General features: G+C 44.5%; 1 pseudogene across 1 annotated transcript in view; it reads right to left on the reverse strand.

Moving 5' to 3' along the window:
- Window positions 1–7,916: 7,916 nt before the first annotated feature.
- LOC147734751 (aldo-keto reductase family 1 member C3-like) overlaps window positions 7,917–21,333 on the reverse strand; it is a 202,093-nt pseudogene continuing 188,676 nt past the window's right edge. Inside the window, exons 8-9 of the transcript XR_015307539.1 lie at window positions 11,140–11,222; window positions 7,917–8,311 (exon numbers count right to left, since the gene is read on the reverse strand). The product of XR_015307539.1 is annotated as an aldo-keto reductase family 1 member C3-like (transcript). The remainder of the gene's footprint in view (window positions 8,312–11,139; window positions 11,223–21,333) is intronic.

Below are 21,333 nucleotides of genomic sequence, written 5' to 3' on the forward strand. Positions count from 1 at the left end.
CAATTGGGAACAAATCATTTGGAACTCACACTTTCAGGATAGGTAAATGTAAATGTGGGTGTACTTGTAAAGCGCACTGCAACTCCATGGAGTATCCTGGCGCTGAAGACCGCTGGGGAACCCGTCCTGCTTTTCCTTGTGAGAAGGTCCCTTTCAGGGTATCTCCAAGGTGAAACCAGGCATCCCTGGGTGGCCGTTGTAGAGATGAGGCAAGCTTAATGCCCAGAGTTGCTGCGTGTGTTCCCTGGTTAGAGTAGGAACCGAGGCGAGAATTATCAAGTCCGTTTTGACCCTGGTCCACGACCCTGCCGCGTCGGGAATTGAACCCTGGTCCCGGGCCGTTCTCTGCTTACGGGTCTGCCGCCTTTAACCAGTGAGCCACACCACTCCACAGGTGCGGCCTCCGAAGCTGCCAGGTTGGGTTTTTCCATCAAAGAGGTAAAGACATTGGGGCGATGGTCTTCAGACTGCTGTCTGAGATACATTAGAGAGTTAGAAGGAGAGTTAGAAGGACTATTATATATTTTCCAAACATATAAATGTTTTGTTTATTTCAAGTTTACGTTGTGGGTCTTTCATTACCTTCAAGAGCCGTTTGGCTAGTTGGACACTCATTTGTAAAATGGGCATCAAAGCAAGCAGAAAAGAGACAATTTGGGAAAAATGTGGTTTTTCGTTCAGATGAAATCTTTATTGAGCGGTATGAAATGGGTCAGTTAATTCCTTTTTTAAGCGAGCCATTGTCTTCAAAGAAATGGGCAGAAGTTCTGCTTATCCACCTTGGCGAGAATGATTTAGTTCAACAATCAGGCCTGGGGTTACTAATCAAAATGAAAGCTGATCTGGAGTTGATACTTAAACAGCCATGGTGCGTCCATTGGGGCATAGGGGCGTAGCCCCACCAGCCACCCTGGACCCGCATCGCGGCCGTCGTCCGCAATCCTAGTATCTTCTAAATAAAGGCCTCCAGTGGGAATTGTGCAGGGGAGGTGGCCTACTGCAGCTTGAGTGACAGTCCACACTCAGGGTGCAGCAGACCGTAGATGCGCAGTGATAGTCCCGCTGGGGAACTTACAGTGCGCATGCTTTGGAAAGTTGGCAACTTTCTCAAGCATGCGCACTGTAAGTTCCCCATGCGGGACCCAGGGGTGCTTGTTTGCTGCCACAGCCCGGGTTTCCAAAGGGCGACAGGGTGAGCAGCAAATGTGACCACCTAGCCAATCCTGGCGCTGCATACAGCGCCAGGATTGGCTGGTCCACCGCGCAGCATCCATCATTGGATGCCGCGCGTGGTGGGGGTGGGACTTGGCAGTAGTTACAGCATTTATGGAAAGTGCTCTACTGATAGCAATTACGTATGCATTGGACGCTGAGGTTACACGGGGGAAATTAACTGTTTCAAACGCATCACTCCGCACCATCCTGCGCGCTGGTTGCAGAACACCCGTGTTGCTCTCTGCTCCTGGCTGTCAATGATTGTGCAGCGTTAAGTAAGAGTTCGAGGCGGCGGTGTACAAGGGAGGTGGGTCCACGGTGCCACACCCACAGGTGATGCGCAGCCGAGCCGCGCGCACACTGCGCCTTCCAGCCTTCCTTTCTTAATGCCTTGAGACCGGGTGACGGTCTGTAGATAGAGATGCCCAAAGAGATGGGCTTGAAGATGCGGCAGCGAGTGAGTGTGCAGCTGAGATTATAAAACAATACTTGCTGCCTCTTGACACGAGCCAGCCACTGGACACAGACCAGTTAAACTGAACGCAAACAGCTGAAGGCGACGGCTGGCTTCCAGGATGCTGGTCACATGGAAGGAAGATGCGAGAAAAGTCTGAGGTAATGTTTTCATGTTGCATTACATAAGACATAGAATACACCACGTTGTAAGAAATTGACAGTAAATATGCGTCCGTAATTTATCGTTGCTCTTCCAGTTTTGAGAGTATGAAGCGGAGAACGATTAACTTTTTGTGCTAGCCCAGAATTTTGAAATTTAGGAGAGAATTAACGAGACTGTTATTGGCCTGCATTTTTGTGTGTTTTGGCTTTGAATAAAAACATTGGGCCCGATTCACAGAATGAACTTAAGACTCAATTTTAAACTTACTACTATTTTGGTATTCACAGAATGCACTTACTACTTTTGGCATTCACAGAATGAACTTACTACTTTTGGTATTCACAGAAGTTAGGATTTTGTCTTAAGTCTGTCTGAAGTCTGTCTTAAGTCTGTCTTAGGTTTGTCTTAAGACAAACTTAAGACAAAAATCTAAATTCTGTGAATACCAAAAGTAGTAAGTTCATTTTGTGAATGCCAAAAGTAGTAAGTTCATTCTGTGAACACCAAAATAGTAGTAAGTTTAGGATTGAGTCTTAAGTTCATTCTGTGAATCTGGCCCATTGATTTTTTTAAAAATGTTATCTGGCTTTTTACATACCAGTTCACGTTTATTTAATATTGTGGATTTTTGAAAATGTTATTATAACAGGTATATGTGTATACTTTTAAGTGGATCTTCTGCGCTAAATTGACGCTGGCAGTTTGTGAAAAATATGCCATTTTGCATTCTCGGCTTTGTTTTAACGACACACTATGATTTTTAATGACGTCTATAACATATACATTCTATTCACGGCTGGGGCTTGATGGTCAAACAGGGGGGGGGTGTCAGAGGGCAACAATCATGCCCCTTGATGTGTGGTGTTATCTTTCAACCACAGTTGTGCTTAGCTTAAAGATCACTGGCCCCTGCTACTTCAGCCACAATGTGCAGCACTGCTTCTGCAAAGCAACAACAGGCAGAGTAAAGTTCCTTACCAGGAGTGACCCGGCATAACATTTACAAATTTAGGCTGCTGTGATTTGGGCGTTCACCATATGATTTGGCTCCACTGACCCTGCTGCTCTCCTGCTGCGGAACACAAGTATAAGATCTTGTTATCAAGCCATTCAATCACCATTTCAATCATCCACTCACCTCATTCATCCACCCAGTTACTGATTCATCAACCCATGTATCAACCCTTCCATTTATCCACTCAGGCATCTACTAAGCCACCCATCAGCCCATTCACCCATCCTTCGATCCACTAATCCACCTATCTGCTTATTCTCCTATCGAATCACTCACTCATGTACCCACTCATCCATCTACGCATAGACCCATTCATAAAACCAATATAATCACCCATCCAATGAAATGCATTTACTCGCTATTTCACCCATCAATTCCCCCACCCGATCCTCCTCTCCCCCGCTGATGTGGAGTGTGTGCTAATGTCACACTGGAATAGGATGGGCGCAGACAGCCTGATAAGTGAATCAATACCAGCACGTATGAGTTTCACTTTGAGGTGCTCCGCATAAAAGAGCAAAGGGTCACTCAGTGCCACTAAATGGTTGTTATAACGTTAGCAGATTGGAGACTAGAGGTTGCAGAAATGTTTTGTGGCAACAGTTATGTGATAAAGTGGATTGGTAAGGAATACGGCAATACTGTGTGAATGGATTACATATTTTTTGTAGCTTTAAAAAAAAGATCTAAAGCTTGTGGAGAGCTGGCAGGGGTGGTGTCATTAGTGAGAAGTATGAGCTGCACCAGACCGTGAAGTTCAAGAGGAGGGTATTGACATCAAGCCCAAGTGCTAGACACTCGGATTTTTCAAAGTTCCTAGCGTGCGGACCGGGGTCATTAAAGCATGGGGGAGACGGGCACAGCATTGGTGGGAGGAGACAAGGTGCTGGGACAGAAGGGGTTAACTTAAGGTCATAGATTGTGTGATATTGCACCTGGCGGATATAGAATGAGCGTGGGCACAGAGGGAGTGACGGGACAGGATGTCCTACCGACCTTGGAGCTGGGGAATCAGGTTTGGGTCTCGGCTTCGGCTCAACAACCTGTGATTCGGGGCAAATTACTTAATCTCCCCGTGTTTATCAAAAATCATGTGTATTGTCATTGGTGTTAATGTGAAGCGCTGCAATACCTTCTGGTCGAGTTTGCGCTATATCAAAACTGCAACAACAAAAAAAGCGGATGAAGGCTTGAAGATGGGGTTACAAGAACAAACCGAGTGGTATGCGCATGGGGGAGTGTGACGCAGTGGTAGACGGTCCACAGGGCATGGGTGCCATAGAGTGCAAGAGGGCAGAGAGTCCATCATAGCTCAGTGAAAGTGGGAAAAGTCGCAGAGTGGGCGTTTTGTTTTGTTCTGCTTTAGAATATGCTGTAGAACCTTGCATGGTCATTCTGTGGTTATACTGAATAAGCATAACTGCACTTTCACTATTGCTTTATTAACCTTCCTGCTTTCTCAAATTTGCTTGAAAATGCATAATTTTTCTTCTTTTTTTTCAAAATTTTCTTGGGGGGGTAAACCCCCCCAGACCTCCCTTTTGGGGTTCAGGCTCGCTCGCTGCGCTCGCTCGCTACGGCGCTGTATGCAAATCACTTTGCGCCCCCACCGCTTTGAAATGTCACCCACCGCCCCTGTACTTAAATCTTGGGCCTAAATAAAAGTGATTTTGACGGTGCTTATGCCCAGAAGGGTTTGTAGAGGGGCAGAAATATTCACAGCTTAAGAGAGGGCTAGAAGAAAAGTTAACAGAGAATTACATCATTTTTGTAGTATCAATGGAATTTGTTGTTTGGCCCAAAACCGATATTACCAAAGAGGATTTTTAATGTTTGCGTCATGATGGGGTTCACCTTTCTTTAATTGGTAACGAGATATATACTCTGAGCATTAAAAAAATTGTATCAAAAAGTTTAGATATAAAGGTATGTTTTTGAAAGAAAGGCTGTTAGGAGACAGCTTTACCTTTCTCACCCCCATAATATCCCCTTGTTACACTTTTTATTAAAATTATCAAGTTTACTTTTCTAAAAAGAACAAACAGTTTTCTCACTGTTTGGTGACAGTTTTTTTAACATACATTTTTTTCTAATTATCTTGTTATCTTGACATAGAGAAGTCATACATATTTACAAGGAGAGTTTAGGGACAGGATAAATACCTATTCAGGGTATTTCCTGGTGGCAGAATTTGAAGAGATCACGCCAGGCAGGAAGGGTTGGGGGCATTTAGACCAGGTTAGGACAGAGGAAAACAGGGTAGCGAGGAATGAGGCAGGAGGAAGGCAGGGGACAAAAGATAGGGTTTGGGGAGGGTGCTTAGGGGGCGATTAGAATGGCGAAAGGACTGCCACAGCGGGCCAGCGGTGGCAACCATGGGCCCTGCGCTCCCGGTCCTTCCGCCATCAAACAGATTTTTACCACTGCCAGATTACGATGGCAGTGGGAACCTGACTTCGTCCCCAGCGGACGCAAAGACCGTCCGCTGCCAGCAAGCTTTCTGATTACCTGGCGGACGGTGCAGGGTGCCTAAAATGGTGGCGGTGCCTAGCAGGCTCCGCCCACCAAATTAGGATGCTTGTAAAAGGCAGAGGTGGAGTTTTGGTACGGGGCAAGTTGCAAGCCCCCCTTGCGTTGGGGGAAGGTGGGGTGCATTTGGGGGGTACGGCAGTGCACCATGTGGCAGGCACCGTGTGGTGCCTGCCATGTGGTGCAGTGACATGCACTACGAGTGATTTTGACATCGCGGCGAGTGCTGCTTTCAGCAGAACCCGCCACAATTTAAAACTACAGAATGAGTCTGCCATGGTGGCGGGCGAATCCTGATTTATGGTACGGGACCGCCGCATGTTTGACGGGCCATCCCAGTTTCCACAGGGATGGCAGACGGACTCCTCTCCGTCTGCTATCCTAATCAACCCCTTTGCTAGAACAATGTCGGGGAAGTTTGCTGTTTGGAATCTTTTAAGGGCGGGGGGGTGATAGAATATGACTCTGTATTAGTGAGGCGTTGTTTGCATTATTGTAACACTTGAAACTGCTTGCATGTCCAATAAAGCGTCCTTGCACCCTATGTGGCCTGATAATTGTATTTATTGCCCAATGAGGGCTCCTGGGGGTAGCGTTCACAGAATATCTCCCTGTGCAGCTTCGGGCTACAGCACATTCCTAAGGACAAGCAGGTGTACTTGATTGGTGCGCATGTCTCGAAACAGTTAGAATGTGAGCAATAGGTTCGATGGTTAGTCAGAGGCAGGAGTTTGAGGTAGGTGTGCTGGTTTGACAGTTTTCCCTCCCACCCACCCTAAAATCTTGCATTATAGAAGTTTTTTTATTTGCTAGACGAATGTTTAAATATAGGATTTTATCGGCGCTTGGACAGGTAGCAGAATTTGAGGAGATAGAGATAGGCAGGAAGGGTTGGATACATTCAGACTAGCTTCAGACAGAGGATAACAGGGCAGCGAGGAATGAGCCAAGAGGAAGGCAGGGGACAAAAGATAGGGGTTGTAGAGGAGGCTTAGTTAGAACAATGTCAGAGAAGTTTGTTGTGGGGAATCGTTTAAGGACGGAGGTTGATAGAATATGTCTCTGTATTAGTGAGGCCTTAGTGAGAAGGAAAGATCTGAGAGTGGGGAGCATTACATGCTCACCTCATGCCAGAGAAAAAGGCTGACAGGGACCCAAACAACATAGCATTGCTGTTCCTCTTCCGCTAAAGCCTCATTCCAATTTACTTGAATTACTTGCAGGAACATCAGATCCAAATAATTTGGAACTGATGTTCCCGCATCCGGAAAAAATGGTTGTGGGAAGACACTGCCAGTCGTGATGAGGCAGACTTATAATCAGGGGGCCCGATTCACAGAATGAACTTAAGACTCAATCCTAAACTTACTACTATTTTGGTATTCACAGAATGCACTTACTCATTTCGGTATTCACAGAAGGCACTTACTCATTTCAGTATTCACAGAAGTTAGTAGTCCTAACTTTAGGACTCCTAAATGACTTATGTGAATACCGAAATCCTTAAAATTAGGATTTTTCTCTATTTAGTAGTAGTAAAGTTAGGACTAACTTTAGGACTCCTAAACTGATAAAAATCCTAATTTTAAGACTTTCGGTATTCACAGAAGGCATTTAGGAGTCCTAAAGTTAGGAGTCCTAACTTTACTACTACTAAACTTAGAAAAATCCTAATTTTAAGGATTTTGGTATTCACATAAGTCATTTAGGAGTCCTAAAGTTAGGACTACTAACTTCTGTGAATACCGAAATGAGTAAGTGCCTTCTGTGAATACCACAATAGTAGTACGTTTAGGATTCAGTGTTAAGTTCATTCTGTGAATCGGACCCAGGGCCTCTATGTTTTATCAAATTTTGTAGTAGGAAAGACCATATCCAGTGCATTGTAGGAGGAGAGTTGATAATGTGAGTGACAGAAAAGCCTCAGCAAGGGTCTCCAGACAGCTTAATGAAAAGGTTCACCAGACTCGTAAGTCTCAACCCTTTTGTAGCCTACTGATTATTGAATCTAATAAATTGTAGCATAACAGACAGAAGAGCAGATGGAAGGAAAGAAAATGTTTATGCTTGTGTTACAAACCAAAAGGCAGCATTGTACTGTCTTTTGGCTAGGTTCCTGCTATAGAAATATAAACATTCATATACATACATTCAGCGTTTCCTCACTTGTACCTTTAAATTCCTAAGAGCTTCTTTTAGGTTTCCTTTGCCAAAACCAATGATTATGCAGACTTTCTTTGAGTAACCGTGTGCGTTAGAAACTGTTTATAGCCTTCCAAGGTTGCCTACCCTGATAAGGCCAGGTTCCACCTTATCAGTGTGCCGGGACAAAGTTTTATGTCTAGGGACCTCCAAGGGCTGCAGAACCGATAATGCTACAGGAGCCATTTACCAGTTGTCTAGTCTGGCTTTTGTGGCAGGCATATTACTCTTTCTTTGTGACTAGCAACTGAACTCTCAAGTCTACATTTGAAGAAAGTCAACTACATCCTATTTGTCCAATATTCTAGAAAGATTACAATGAAAAAGACATCCAGATTTGTTTGATATTGTTTATTTTTCACATTCTTTTTGGGAATTGTCTACGATAGATTCCGGTGATACAGAATATTTTCTCTCTGTATCTATCTTGTTTTAACTAATAGAAAACAACTGTATTACTATAATAGTAGAGATTGCGCACATCATACGAGTGAAAGGTTGGAAGTAGTAAGTCAATATTCTAAGAGGGTCTTCAAAGGAGACACAGTGCAGCACTATCTATGCCATGAAAACAAAAGAAAATAAATGTAAGATCACAATATTCTAGTCTGCGAAAGAGTTATATGGAAGGTGCTGCATTTTGGTCTCTTGTTTAGAATCACATCTGTTCCCTACTGGATGCAGCGCCTTAGTATTCTTCATTGAACGGAAATTCTGGATGCTCTGCATATCTAGAAGTAGACAAAAACACAAATAATATTTAATTTATATACATTCTATAGTCTGCTTCTGTGTTCTAGGACAAAACTTCATATCTTTTTCTCTTTGAATCTGCTATTAATATCACTCAGAAGTCGGATTTCAAAATCTGCAGTAAACATACGATTTAGCTCTAAACTTAATAAATGTTTTGTTCAATATCATTAGCTAGTCTTAATATATTAGACTTCAAAACCTGAATTGTAATGTTTATTGAGCAGTTTGTTTGAAAATGCCAATAAAGAAAATCGTTTGATATAAATGTAAAAAATGACCAAGCAATGTCTGGTCTTCAATAGGGTGATACTTATAAGCATTAAATAGACATACACATTACCAGAAGCACTTTTTGGAAAAATTATCATTTTGCTATTCAGAAAAGCCAATTGCATTCTATAGTCATGGTTATGTCATATTGTCTGTGGAAAGGTGGAGCTTTGGTTTGCTTATAACTCTGCTGTTGTTAAACGAATTTGCATGAATCAATCCCCAAATAATAAAACATGCTTAGTTTTATTATATAAGTTTTGCGTCAGAGTTAAAACAAAGGGGGAGGGGGGTCAAAAAAGGAGTGTTTGAAATTTTAAGTCCTATTTACAGGACCACATCCTATAGTAACTTGGTCTCTTCTACAGAAAAAAAATGTGAAATGAATTTATCTAACCATGGCATGAAATTAGACCTTTACTCAGAAAAGTGCCTTTGGTTTGTTTGCTCTAATTCTGTGAAGTAGGTTTTTGGAGAAATTCCCATTACAAAAAGTGTATCGTGTACTTCAAATGGCTGAATGATATATTGAACATTAATTTGTGGATCTACTGCAGATTCATACATACAGAGAATATGTGAATACATTTAAAAACATGAGGGAGCATCCTTAGGATAGGGATCCTTATCTCTCTTTGTCCAATGCCGATTTGCAAACTAGCTGCAGATTTACAAATACTCAATTCTATAATTGTCTGACCGTCATTGAAAATTTTTCATTGTAATCACTATTACCCAACGTGGTGCCCTGAGCGTGCACTGGGGAAAACTAAAAACAAAAAAAGGGAATACGTGGTCAGAGTGAGTGAACTCTGACTCTCAAGCAGATGTGGCGAATCCCAAAGGGGGATGCCAGATTTAAAATAACTATTTGAAAAGTGATTCAAAGATCACAGATCACAAGCCATCTAAATACCTCTTTCTGAAGTTATGTGTAGTAGCCCATCTCTGTTGACCACCATAACCTATATAATGACAGTCTAGATAAATTGCCACTTATCATTCCAATATCTCTGTTTGGTACCATTAATCCTAAGGAAGAAAGGGTCAACATATGTTTGGTATTTGAATGTTGTTTGCTATTCTGTACACTGTGAACTATGGTGTCATTGGGATACTAGTTCCAAATATATCTAAATGCACATTCCATCTTCCACAACTTTTTGGAACCAATAAATTTGCCTGTAGATATTGTGTGCTGGAATATTCTCCTCTCTATTCCCTGCATTACTGTACATGTGTGGGTATAATTGAGTTATAACATGTGTATGTATTTAGAGTTGCGCGAGTGTGGTGAACATGGTCACATTTGTACATTTTTCTGAGTATTTGTGTATGGGAGTATAGGTATAACATAATCTGCGTCTCTACATCAAGTGATTGTGTAAATAGATATACAATTGCAACTTACATTATTTCAAACCTGCTTTTTATCATAGATGAAAAATAATAAGCCTTTATTGATAATATTTAATGTTTCTCAGTATAGGTGTTGGACAAGACTATATTCATTAGGTACATCTTCAACAGATTCCCCTGAAGAAGAGTTAGGATGACGGGTAACTTTTCCATCTCTTGCTGAAGTCTAAATCCTATTTCTACAATCGTATGTTCCTTCATCCAACCACACTAAGCCAAGTTTCATGTAAACAAAATGACCACCAAGAGAGGTTGATTTCCAGATTAGCTGCAAGGATGCTGTTCTAAATTCCATAGCAATATGGTACAACCTGAAAAAGGAGATTTCAGACCATGTTTCTTAGAATATCAGTGCTGCCACAAGCCAGTTCTAGGCTTGTTTGCTAGATGCCACTACAGAGTGCTACAGAAATATGTATCTCATCAACAAATGAGTTCATAACAATAGCATCGGGAATGTCATGTCTCATTTCTGGTTCAATTTCAATATGTAGGGCCAGATGTATTTAAAATTAGATTTTCAAAAAACAATCACAAATTGCTCACCCACTGTGCAAATCTAATCTGAATTTGAGAACAGACCTCAGTACATATGACTGTTTTCAAAATAGGGACTTACAGGGTGCCACAGAACAAACTGCCCAATTAATATTCACTGGGTAGCAATTTTTGATCCCCTGCGATTGGCTTTTATCACAGGGATGGTGGCCTAAAGGGCACATAAGACCACCTTACCTATAACTGAATTCCAAAATGTGAAACTTTTTATTGTTTAAAGCTGCAATCTTGGTTCCAAAGTAGAAGGTGTCCGAAGAGGACACCTGCTCCTTTGTGAATCAGTTACTACCCCAGCTTGGGAGTTAGTAACTGATCACTAGTTTGCGTCTGTAATTACTGCTGCAAACCATTGACACATAAGTTACTGAGTCACAGTTTGGAAGGAACACCCCTAGCACGTCCTTTCTAAATTTCTATTCAGTAATGAAAAAACATTTCTGCATCAGGCCCATTCTGTGGAACATAAAAGGCTGGACACCATTTCACAGGACAAAGTACAAAAAGTGCAAGTACTTTTCCCAGCCTCACCCCCTTCCCCCACCTAAAAAAAACGTACTCTTTCATAGGTAGGTAGCGCTTGTCTTTGTTGAGCCCATCAATTGTTTCCATGTCCTCAGGAGCCAACTTGAATTCAAAGACCTGCTGGGACAAAGACAATTCATAACCAATGAGCACATCCATCACAATCTTTTGCGGTTCTGGTGAGAGTCACTGACATTAAATTGTAAGTCCAACTTGACTTTCTATTGAAGAGCACTGGGTTGCAGCAATGACTGGCATTTCCATAGCATGAAATGGTGACTCTTTAAGTATGTTCTATTATACCATGGCTAATGGAAGTACATTGTCATTGTTAACTCAAATGTGCAACACTTGGACTATATTACAGATGGCGCTTTGTATCACATTTTTGTTCCAAGGTGGGCATATATGGTGCTTATCAAGTAGCAGGAACAGGATTGTTAACAACATCTTTGCTGTCCTCTTTCAGAAAAGAATGAAAGTAAAAAAGCTGCAATCGTTATTCTAACTTAAAATAAGCATGACATAATTCTCTTTTTCGTTCACATTGCAGGGTTCTCTCCCTCCAGAGGGAACGGGATGGGGAATACTTTGACTGGGCCCCTGGTGTCATTATTAGGAGGTTAATTGTGAAGTAGGTTTAAGTTTCATTTCCCCTGTTTGTTGCCAGTGCTTTGTATGGTCTAGTGGTGGTGTGATTATTGACAGGTAGTGCCTAGCAACAGGAGCGCAGTTCAATTGGTCTGCTTGGGTTGGGTCTGATAGTTACCATGCCTCCTGGGATTGGGATATTAGACAAGTAGGTACATGAGAGTGGCAGACGCCCACTTGAAGTTGGAAGGCAAATACCTAGCAACCTTTGGGGCGTTCACCTGGGGAAGGCCATTCCTGGGGTCTCAATTCCAATGCCCCCCCCCCAGATGGCTGCTAGCTGCTAACTCATGTGGATGGAATAACCTCAACCTGGCACACATCATAATGCCACGGACCCTACGAAGGAAGCAGCGAGAGTATCAGACATGAAGCCACCATTAGATGATCAATCCTGTGGGTGAATCGGGCACCAGGGAGCTCCAACTTTCTTTTCGAGGATGGGGCTCAATACCCAATCAAGGTGAAAGGCCAGATTTCCTAGATCGGGCTTCCTCGAGGGGCAGTCTTTGAATTGCTTCCTTTGAAAAGGGGAAGTAGGGGGTATTCTCTTACAGGGACCCACATGATGGAGCTGATTCTATCACTGGACTGTTCCTAGGGCTCTAGCTAGTGCACACCGGCACATATAGGACATGGGAGTTAGGTAGAGTACAAACAGGGGCGTCTGATAAATTTCTGTCTCAACTACCGCATGCCTTGTGTGTAGAGGATGTTTGTTAGGACAATGTGAGTGTCATTGTAAGGATGACTGCTAATATGGCTCTAGACTGCTGTCACGGCAGTCTTAGTGCTCCCAATAAGGATCCCTTGATTGTATTCCTTGTTGCAACTGGAGCACACATCCTTCAGGCTCTAAATCCCCATAAGATAAAGATAGCTTCTATAATATTTGGTGAAAGGAGAGAGAGTGAATATCTGAGAGAAGCCAGGTCAGTATATGATGTTCACTTATGTACGTGTAGCACCATGCACTAACCCGGGTGACCCTTATGGTGATTGTAGGTTGTTTAGATAACCACAGAAAGTGTGCAAAGCAGCTCGGTTTACCGGTATATAATCTTTTAGTATAGGCTAAATGAAAAAGAACCACACAGTGTACTTATAAAAATATATATTTATTACAATCACTCACTAACACATTACAATATCTCCTACCAGAGTGTCCAGATGGTCAAAGTAGAAGTGGAGTTTGATCTGAATCAGATTCCATGATGAATCTAAGAACCCATGCACAGGTAATCCATTAAGTACCCTAAGGTGAGGGTTGTGATAATTCAGGGGTCCCTCCCAGAGGAGGGGTCGGACAGTGGGTAGGATACTCCCATGTCCTTTGTCCAGTTTCTCGTAGAGTGGGGAGCCAAAGGCTCCCTGATTTGGTTTGAACTGGAGTATGGAAGGAGGGCATTGAATGTGCCCTTCCAGCAGAGTATGTGGTGTTGGCAAGTGCCCCCGCCCTGGCCTGATACACTAATTCCTGTCTGCGAGGTGTTCATACCACCCTGTGACAGGAAGCCTATTGTCCTACCTTCCCTTGCTCGGGCTTGGCCCAGCAGCAGGTGGGCAGAATTGTGTCTGCAGTCGGCAGCAGCCCTAGGTTACTGTCAGGCTCTAAAATATCCGTCCCAGCAGCATGGAGGGGCCCTATTGTGGATGTAATTATACCTCCAACACTGGATACGGTCCTGGGGTATGATTCCAACATGCTCGATACCAAACTTGCCGAGGTTCGTTTCAGCCAGATTAGGAGTGGTCATCTTATAATGATGCATGGACCCTCTATCTAGTAACGGCTGATTCACTCACAAAGCCTTCAGAATGGACTTTGGGGTTTGTAGAGGAGGTCTGCTCATGCAGGGCCACCCTCACACTCTGAACAGAGCACCCTCCCTTCGAGACTGCAGGCCTTCTAGAGGGGTGACATATAAGTTTCAAGTGCAGTGGTACTAGATATAAGGAAACATATCTTTTGTGAGAGGTGCGTGCACCAAGTTACACAGGTTGGAATGGCAGGCCTGTAGTCATAGTTTGGAGGGTCCCCAATGGGTGGCATAACACATGCTGCAGCCCATGGAGGACCCCTGGTGTACCTAGGCCCAACGGGAATTTAGAATCCCTAGTGTCTTAGCACCAGCAGGTGGACCCTAGTGGTGGCAAGTATGGGTTAACCTTGATGGCCTGCCCTCCACAATCCATACTGAAGTTCACCTCCAGTCTTGTGAACAGGCCTAAGTAGCAGCACACTCTAGAGCGACAGTGTCTGTCACTGAGGTCACAGGACCCTTAAGAAGAGCCGACTCTGGGTGGTGCAACGGGTGTGACCGCACAGGGCGTTGACTTTAGGTGGGGGGGCATCAGCAACAATAAAAATGTCCTGATGACTCCCGTGATTATTCTTCTTCTTAGAGAGAGACCAAAGTTTTATCTAGTGGAAGTTTTGTCTCATGGAAAGATAGAGCAGAGGGTTAATATGCCTGCTGCAACTAACATCTCCCATGCAGATATCAAAGTGCACATAATGTAAATAGGTCAGTGGTTTTATTCCCAGTCTTTGATTATCCTAATGTTACACAAAAGTGTTCATTTAGATTGAAATCAATTCTGATTATTAAAGAGAACCCCCCAAACATGGTATTATGGTTTAAATTCTGAGTTTGTGTTCCTAACTTAAGTCTGTCTTAAGTCTGTCTTAAGACAAACTTAAGACAACATTCTAACTTCTGTGAATACCAAAAGTAGTAAGTTTAGGATTTTGTCTTAAGTTAGTTCTGTAAATCAGGCCCTATTAAACTATACTGCCTACTAGTATGGTTGTCATGTGACTCCTATAACTTGTAGTACTTAGTCATATGTAGCATTTCCTATACAGTGATTTACAGACACACATAATTGATTGTCTCTGTGTAATGTGTGGGATGTAAGGGGCTCTGATACCCTCCACTGGTATGAGTGGCGCTGTAAAACAAATTAAATGCATCTGAGAGAGAGAGTGTGGCTATGGAGACTTGAGGGGCACTGTTAAAGGGTGGTAGTGAGGGAATCCAGGCGGAGGTGGTCATTGGGCAGCACCAACAAACGTTGTTGCACAGGGAGCCACCAGCGCTAAAGCCAGCCCTGCCCTTGAGACCAGTTCGCGTTCACCCATATATTAACTCCATTGGCCTTGTTTCACCAGTAGTAGCTGCAACTCACCAGGGATTGGCAATGCAGGATTTTCACGCACACCAAACTAAGTTTGCAAACTTCACAGTCTCTGCTTCATGCACAAGCACTTTTAACATGTGCCGCCAGCATTGGCGCCACTGGAATTATGTAGCAAAGAAGGACATAATAATACGGCAGTGTTGACTAAATTATGCATCTAAAAAAGATGCACCGTAATGCAGTATATTTTCTGATACTTTAATATTTTGACATTTTTACACAAGTTAACAGTCCCTGGAAAAATGTTCGCATTATTAGTACAAGTGTAACATATAAATGCAGCAGTGAGAAAGGTGACCAGTCAACCTTTGAAAATGGCCGCCCACTTCGCAGCAGCACAATTCACATTTTTAGTAACTTTTGATCTGTTTCAGCTACAAACAATTTATTAGTTAAAATTGTCAGATTATGCAGCAGATTAAGTATTATGTGGCAAATATGACAGAGCCATAATTATATAGAAAACATTTGCAAACTTGGATATTTTGTCATTCATGTTTGAACTGATCTTGTGGAAAAAGGGAGGAGGAGAAGTGCCGACAGAAACTGCATGGCTTGGAGCAAATGGCTGTGCTTTCACTTTTTAGAGTATTTGGGACATTCTTTGATTGGGTACATATCCACTTTGTGAATGTATTTTAATGTCAATAACTCATATTAAACCTTAAATAATCACGGGTATCTATTGTTTGAAATAAATGACATAATAAGCTTTAACTGGTCAGTGAAATGCCAAACAAATACAAAAAAGGTGATTGTTTTGTGCATTCTGGCCACACCTCTGATTCTCCGACCACAGTTCCCCTACTTTTTCTCCCCACATCAACCACTGGTTGGGGGGCATGATTGACAGATTATCAGAGACACTTAGAGACTCTCCTGAAGGAAACCACAGTGCTACACCTGACTGATAAGAGAGGTGAGACAGGGGTGTGGTTGCTTGGTCTTGGAGGACACTGGGGTAGCCCGCAGTGGAAAGTTGCGGGAACTGCACGTTGTATGTACAGAAATGGGATTGGGTATTGGGGAGAAGGTATCATGGCTGCCTCAATGCAACGGATTTTTGTTTAAATGCTTGTTGCACAATTCAATATAAATATTTAAAAAATGTGTTAAAATTATTTTCCAGACCTTATTACAAGGTTGACAGTTTCCTTAGGGGAAATGACTGACTACTGGGGCAAACCATCCTTGTGTTCTCTAGGGACTCTCTGCTTGTCATCATTGTGAGCATGTAGAACTTTTTTTGTATAGTTTTTATTAGCATTTAAAAAATATAGCAACATACATTTAATTTGGAGCCATATGATGTATCTCAGTTTATTAGTACATTTACACAATATGTCAAATAGGCTTAAGTCTCCATGTGAGTTCAACTAGTATTTCTGTACATCATTGCATTCAGAACATTGATAGTGGGTCATGTGGACCATAATCGCACACGGTCTGTATGGGGACATCAAGAGCAGTCTATTTGCTTTGACAGGCCCGACTCGTCTGTGTCAAGATTCCCCCCCCCCCTCTGATCTACTGAGGTAACTCATCTGGGGACGTCAACACTTAAGTGAGCATAGCCGTCCACACCCTCATGTCTTCCTCCAATTTCTCATCCCTGCACCTTTGTTTCATGTGACACCCCTCAGCATTAATCGATTCAACCATATTTCGCAGCCATCGACCTTCTTGTGTCTGAGGGACAACTACACTATCACAATCCTGCATTTATCCTTGAGCAACCCCAAAATAAGGAATTTCCAGCTGAGCTTTTTCTTCTTGCAGAGCGGAAAGTGCCCCAATAGCACTGGGGATACCCTATCCTGTGACTGAGTTAAGCCTCTGTATGACGGATTGCCAGAATCTAACTATGTCGAGGCAGATCCAAAACATGTGCAGGAAACCAGCAAATTGTCCCCCATATCTGGGACACTGCACTGATTGCTCCATGTTCAAGTCCCCCAGCATTGTCTACGAGTTATATATACCTGAAGTATCACATTATATTGGAGTAACTTGAACAGTGCATTGGTAGAGGTGGTTTTAACACCCTCATGGATTGTCTCCCATGTGCTTGTGGCAAGAGGTGTTTCAAGCTGAACCTCCCATTTGCCCTGCACAATTAGTGTGGTCATGGGGGTGTCCTCCCTCAGGGCCCTGTAAAGATGTGATATCAGTCTCCTGTCCCCAGTCATTACTAGTAGAGTTTCCAGTGCCCGAAAAGCAGAAGGTGCTTCGGGGAACATCGGCCATATCTCCTGTGCCATTGCTGCTATTTTTGCAAATTTTAAAAACTGCCTGGTCCCTAGTCTCGCAGTCGGGCTTCCGGGCCAACCACAGTATCGAGACCGCCCTCATCGCAGCCACTGACGACATCCGAGCCCTGCTCGACAACGGTAAAACTGCGGCCCTTATCCACCTAGACCTCTCCTCTGCGTTCAACACTGTCTGCCACCGCACCCTAGTGCAGCGCCTCAGCAACGTCAGAATCCAAGAGAAGGCACTAGAATGGATCATCTCCTTCCTCGCCGGAAGGACACAGAGAGTCCGCCTCCCCGGTTCAGATCAGAAGCCACCGAAGTCATCTGCGGCGTTCCTCAAGGCTCCTCGCTCAGCCCCACCCTCTTCAACGTCTACATGAGCCCCCTTGCGGCCATCGCACGCCAACACAACCTCAACATCATCTCCTACGCCGACGACACCCAGCTGATCCTCTCCCTCACCAACGACCCCGCCACCGCCAGAGCCAACCTGAAGGGATGAAAGACGTAGCCGAGTGGATGATGAACAGCCGCCTGAAACTGAACTCAGATAAGACAGAAGTCCTTATCCTGGGACTGTCGCCCTCCGCCTGGGACGACTCCTGGTGGCCCTCTGCCCTGGGCAGTGCACCCAAACCAACGGACCACGCACGCAACCTGGGCTTCATCCTGGACTCCTCCCTCTCCATGACCAGACAAGTCAACGCCGTCTCCTCGTCATGCTTCAACATCCTACGCATGCTACGGAAGATCTTCCGGTGGATCCCCACCGAAACCAGGGAGGCGGTCACCCAGGCTCTCGTCACCAGACGACTGGACTACGGCAACTCCCTCTACGCCGGCACCACTGCAAAACTCCAGAAAAGACTCCAGCGGATTCAGAACGCCTCAGCACGACACATCCTGGACATCCCCCGACACAGCCACATCTCCGCACACCTAAGAAACTTGCATTGGCTCCCCGTCAACAAGAGAATCACGTTCCGACTCCTCACCCATGCACACAAAGCTCTCCACAACCAAGGCCCAAGATACCTCAACGACCGCCTCAACTTCTACACTCCCACCCGCCAGCTTCGATCGACCAGCCACGCCCTCGCCACCATCCCCCGCATCCAAAGAGCCACAACGGGAGGAAGATCCTTCTCCTACCTGGCCGCCAAGACGTGGAACTCCCTCCCCACCCACCTCGGCCTGACCCAAGACCACCTCGCCTTCAGGAAGCAACTCAAGACCTGGCTGTTCAAGCAGTAGCGGACCCCCCCTCCCCAAGCGCCTTGAGACCCTCCGGGTGAGTAGCGCGCTATACAAATTCCTTGATTGATTGGTTGATAGTTAGAAGGCCTCCGAGGCATCTGCCAGAGTTATGAATTCATTGTTGAGGTATAAGTCCCCCAGCGACTTGCAGCCGCCCTCGAACCATTTATGTAAGGGCATGGAACTTTCAATACTTTTGAATGGACACAATGCCCAAATATTAATATCCAGCGCAAATGGGGCCTATCTCAGCATCGCCTTGACTGTCGGTTCCCAAGCTCCACAGGCCATTCAGACTATTTATGGCAAACACGCCGGTGCTCCTGACTCCATCTTCAGGAATTCAGGTAATGAGTATTCGCCACTCAAGCCCCTCAGCATTCTGCGTTCCTAATTTTCATGCTAGTCCAACCAGTGAATCGCATGTTGGAGTTGCGAGTCCAAAAAATACTATCCAAGCAAGGTCCCTCCTGCCCTCCCCGCCACCAAGTACACTTCAACTTTCATAGACTGACTCTCCTCCTCCCAGTATCCCAGAGCAATTCGACTATCAATTTATTTAGATCTGTGAAGACCCACCTAGGTAGGTCGAATAGGGTGCCCTGAAAGAGGTAGAGACACCTGGGGAGGGTAACCATCTTGACTAGGGCTATTTTACCCATCAACGATAGTCTAGGAGTGTTACAGAATGTTACACTTTGTTTCAAGCCATCTACTATTTTGCCCATGTTTTCCTTCTCAAAATCTTGGGCTCCATGCGTGATTCTGATCCCCAGATACATGACCATCTTGGTCCCCCAAGGAAGATCAAGAGGCGGCAGGTCCATTCCGGACCATCCCGCCAGTGGCCCGTTGGGAAACAGCTTGGACCACTGACGCTTAGCCCGGTGTGTTCACCAAATTCAGCCAGGATAGCCAACACGATGGGGACAGAGTACCTAGGAGTCAGGAGGTATAACAATGCATCATCTGCATAGAGGGACACCACATTAGTATCATCCTCAATATGTATGCCCCACCCCAGTAACATCGCCCTGAGCCAGCAGGCAAATGGCTCCATGGCCACCACTAAAAGCAGTTCTCGCCTCGGATAAGCATAGCTAGCATGAGGCTCATTTTGTCTCCTTCTCTATGCAGCCTCTTCCTTTAGTTAGAGCGCACAAACTTATCTAGTCTGTCCCATGTATCTAACAAGTCCTTTTTACAATCCCACCAGTCCTGTAGACTGAGAGGCTTCTCAATAAGTTACCTTTCCAGGACAACCAGTCGCTTCTCAAGGTAATCTAACTGTTTGGTAAGCAGTGGTAGCGGGGCATCCCTGGTGGGTTCCCGACTCAGCTCAAATCTGTGCGATACCGTCCTACCCACACACACCCTGGTCCAAGGGCCTGTGTACAGCAATTGCACCGGTTTAATAAAGGTGTCCTCAATGCCTACTTTACGTAACACCTCCCACAGGAACTCCCACGATAATTAATCAAAAGCTTGTTCAATTTCTAGCAGGGCAAGTGCATACTCTTCATCCTGGACTATTGGGGAATGTATCACCAATGACAGCTGCCACAAATTGTACCGAGTGTTCCTATTCGAGATGAACCCACATTGGTCATCTGCTATTAACACCAGCCGATAGGTTAACAATCTTATGGCTAGCACCTTAATCAGAATTTTTAGATCGATGTTCAACATGAATAGAGGACGGTAGCAGGACACCGCGAGTAATCTCCATCGGGCTTTGGCAGCCTAACTATTATCGCCTCCCTCATAGACTCTCTCATAAGCCTCTTTATAGACTTCCAACAGTCACTCAGCCAAGTTACCCTGCCTAGTGTAATGAAAGTCGGTTGGTAAGCCGCCCCACCCGGGGCCTTCGTCGTCTTCAACGTTTCAATTGATGCTATCATCTCGCCCTTTGTGGTGGAGAATGTCCTGGCATGTGTATCGTGTCTAGGTACGACTGCATTGCATTCATACTCGTGAGTGCTGGGGCCATGTACACTCCTGCAGGTGTTCTGTGAACACTTCTACTATGGCATGCTGTGAGGATACCAGTCTACCGTGCTGGTCGCGAAGTCCCATTATCGGTGCACTTCTGTTCTCGCCTCGGATAAGCATAGCTAGCATGAGGCTCATTTTGTCTCCTTCTCTATGCAGCCTCTTCCTTTAGTTAGAGCGCTGTAATGGCTGCCTTTTTGCTAGCTCTTTGGAGAAGGAGAATGATGGAGAGTGACTTCAGCCTATCACCCCCATAGCATAGGGATTAGGCCGATAGACAGGGACCCTGTCTTACATATATTAGGGCATTTTCGTACCATTTTCCTTAAAGTAAGGCTTATGAATTTAAGTTAGGGGATAGATATATAAGTATTAGTTATGATTTGCTCATTTACTAACATGCTGGGCTATTATCTATGGAGCTATGCATATTGTGGGCTCCGTAGGCCTTAAACGAGACAGACTCCATTTTGCTTTCTGCCCGGTAGCTCGAGAAGGCTTTCTAGGTGAAGTGTAATGTTTTAGTTTCAAGCTGTTGTTCGCTTGGAGAGAACCGGTTCAGGCTGACCCTTATCGAAGGAATGTATTTTTCTCCACTCCGAAGACACAACTTCAGGCCGGCCGGCTGGGAAAGTGTCCTTGGTACGGGGAGGTACAAGAATTTGGTGGGCGGCAGGTTACTGGCCGTGAATTTCCATGAAGGAACGGGCTTTGATATTAGCGAAGGTGTTAGTCAGTTTGTCAGTTAGTCCGTAGGCGGCATCTAGCCGTTAGCATCTCTGCCATTATTCATCTCATGGTGGACAAGTCGCCATCTTTGAAGTCGGAGAAAGATTTAAGACCGAAACTCTCTGAGAAAGACTGAA

The sequence above is a fragment of the Lissotriton vulgaris genome, chromosome 1_2, assembly GCF_964263255.1.
Source record: "Lissotriton vulgaris chromosome 1_2, aLisVul1.2, whole genome shotgun sequence".
NCBI lineage: Eukaryota > Metazoa > Chordata > Amphibia > Caudata > Salamandridae > Lissotriton > Lissotriton vulgaris.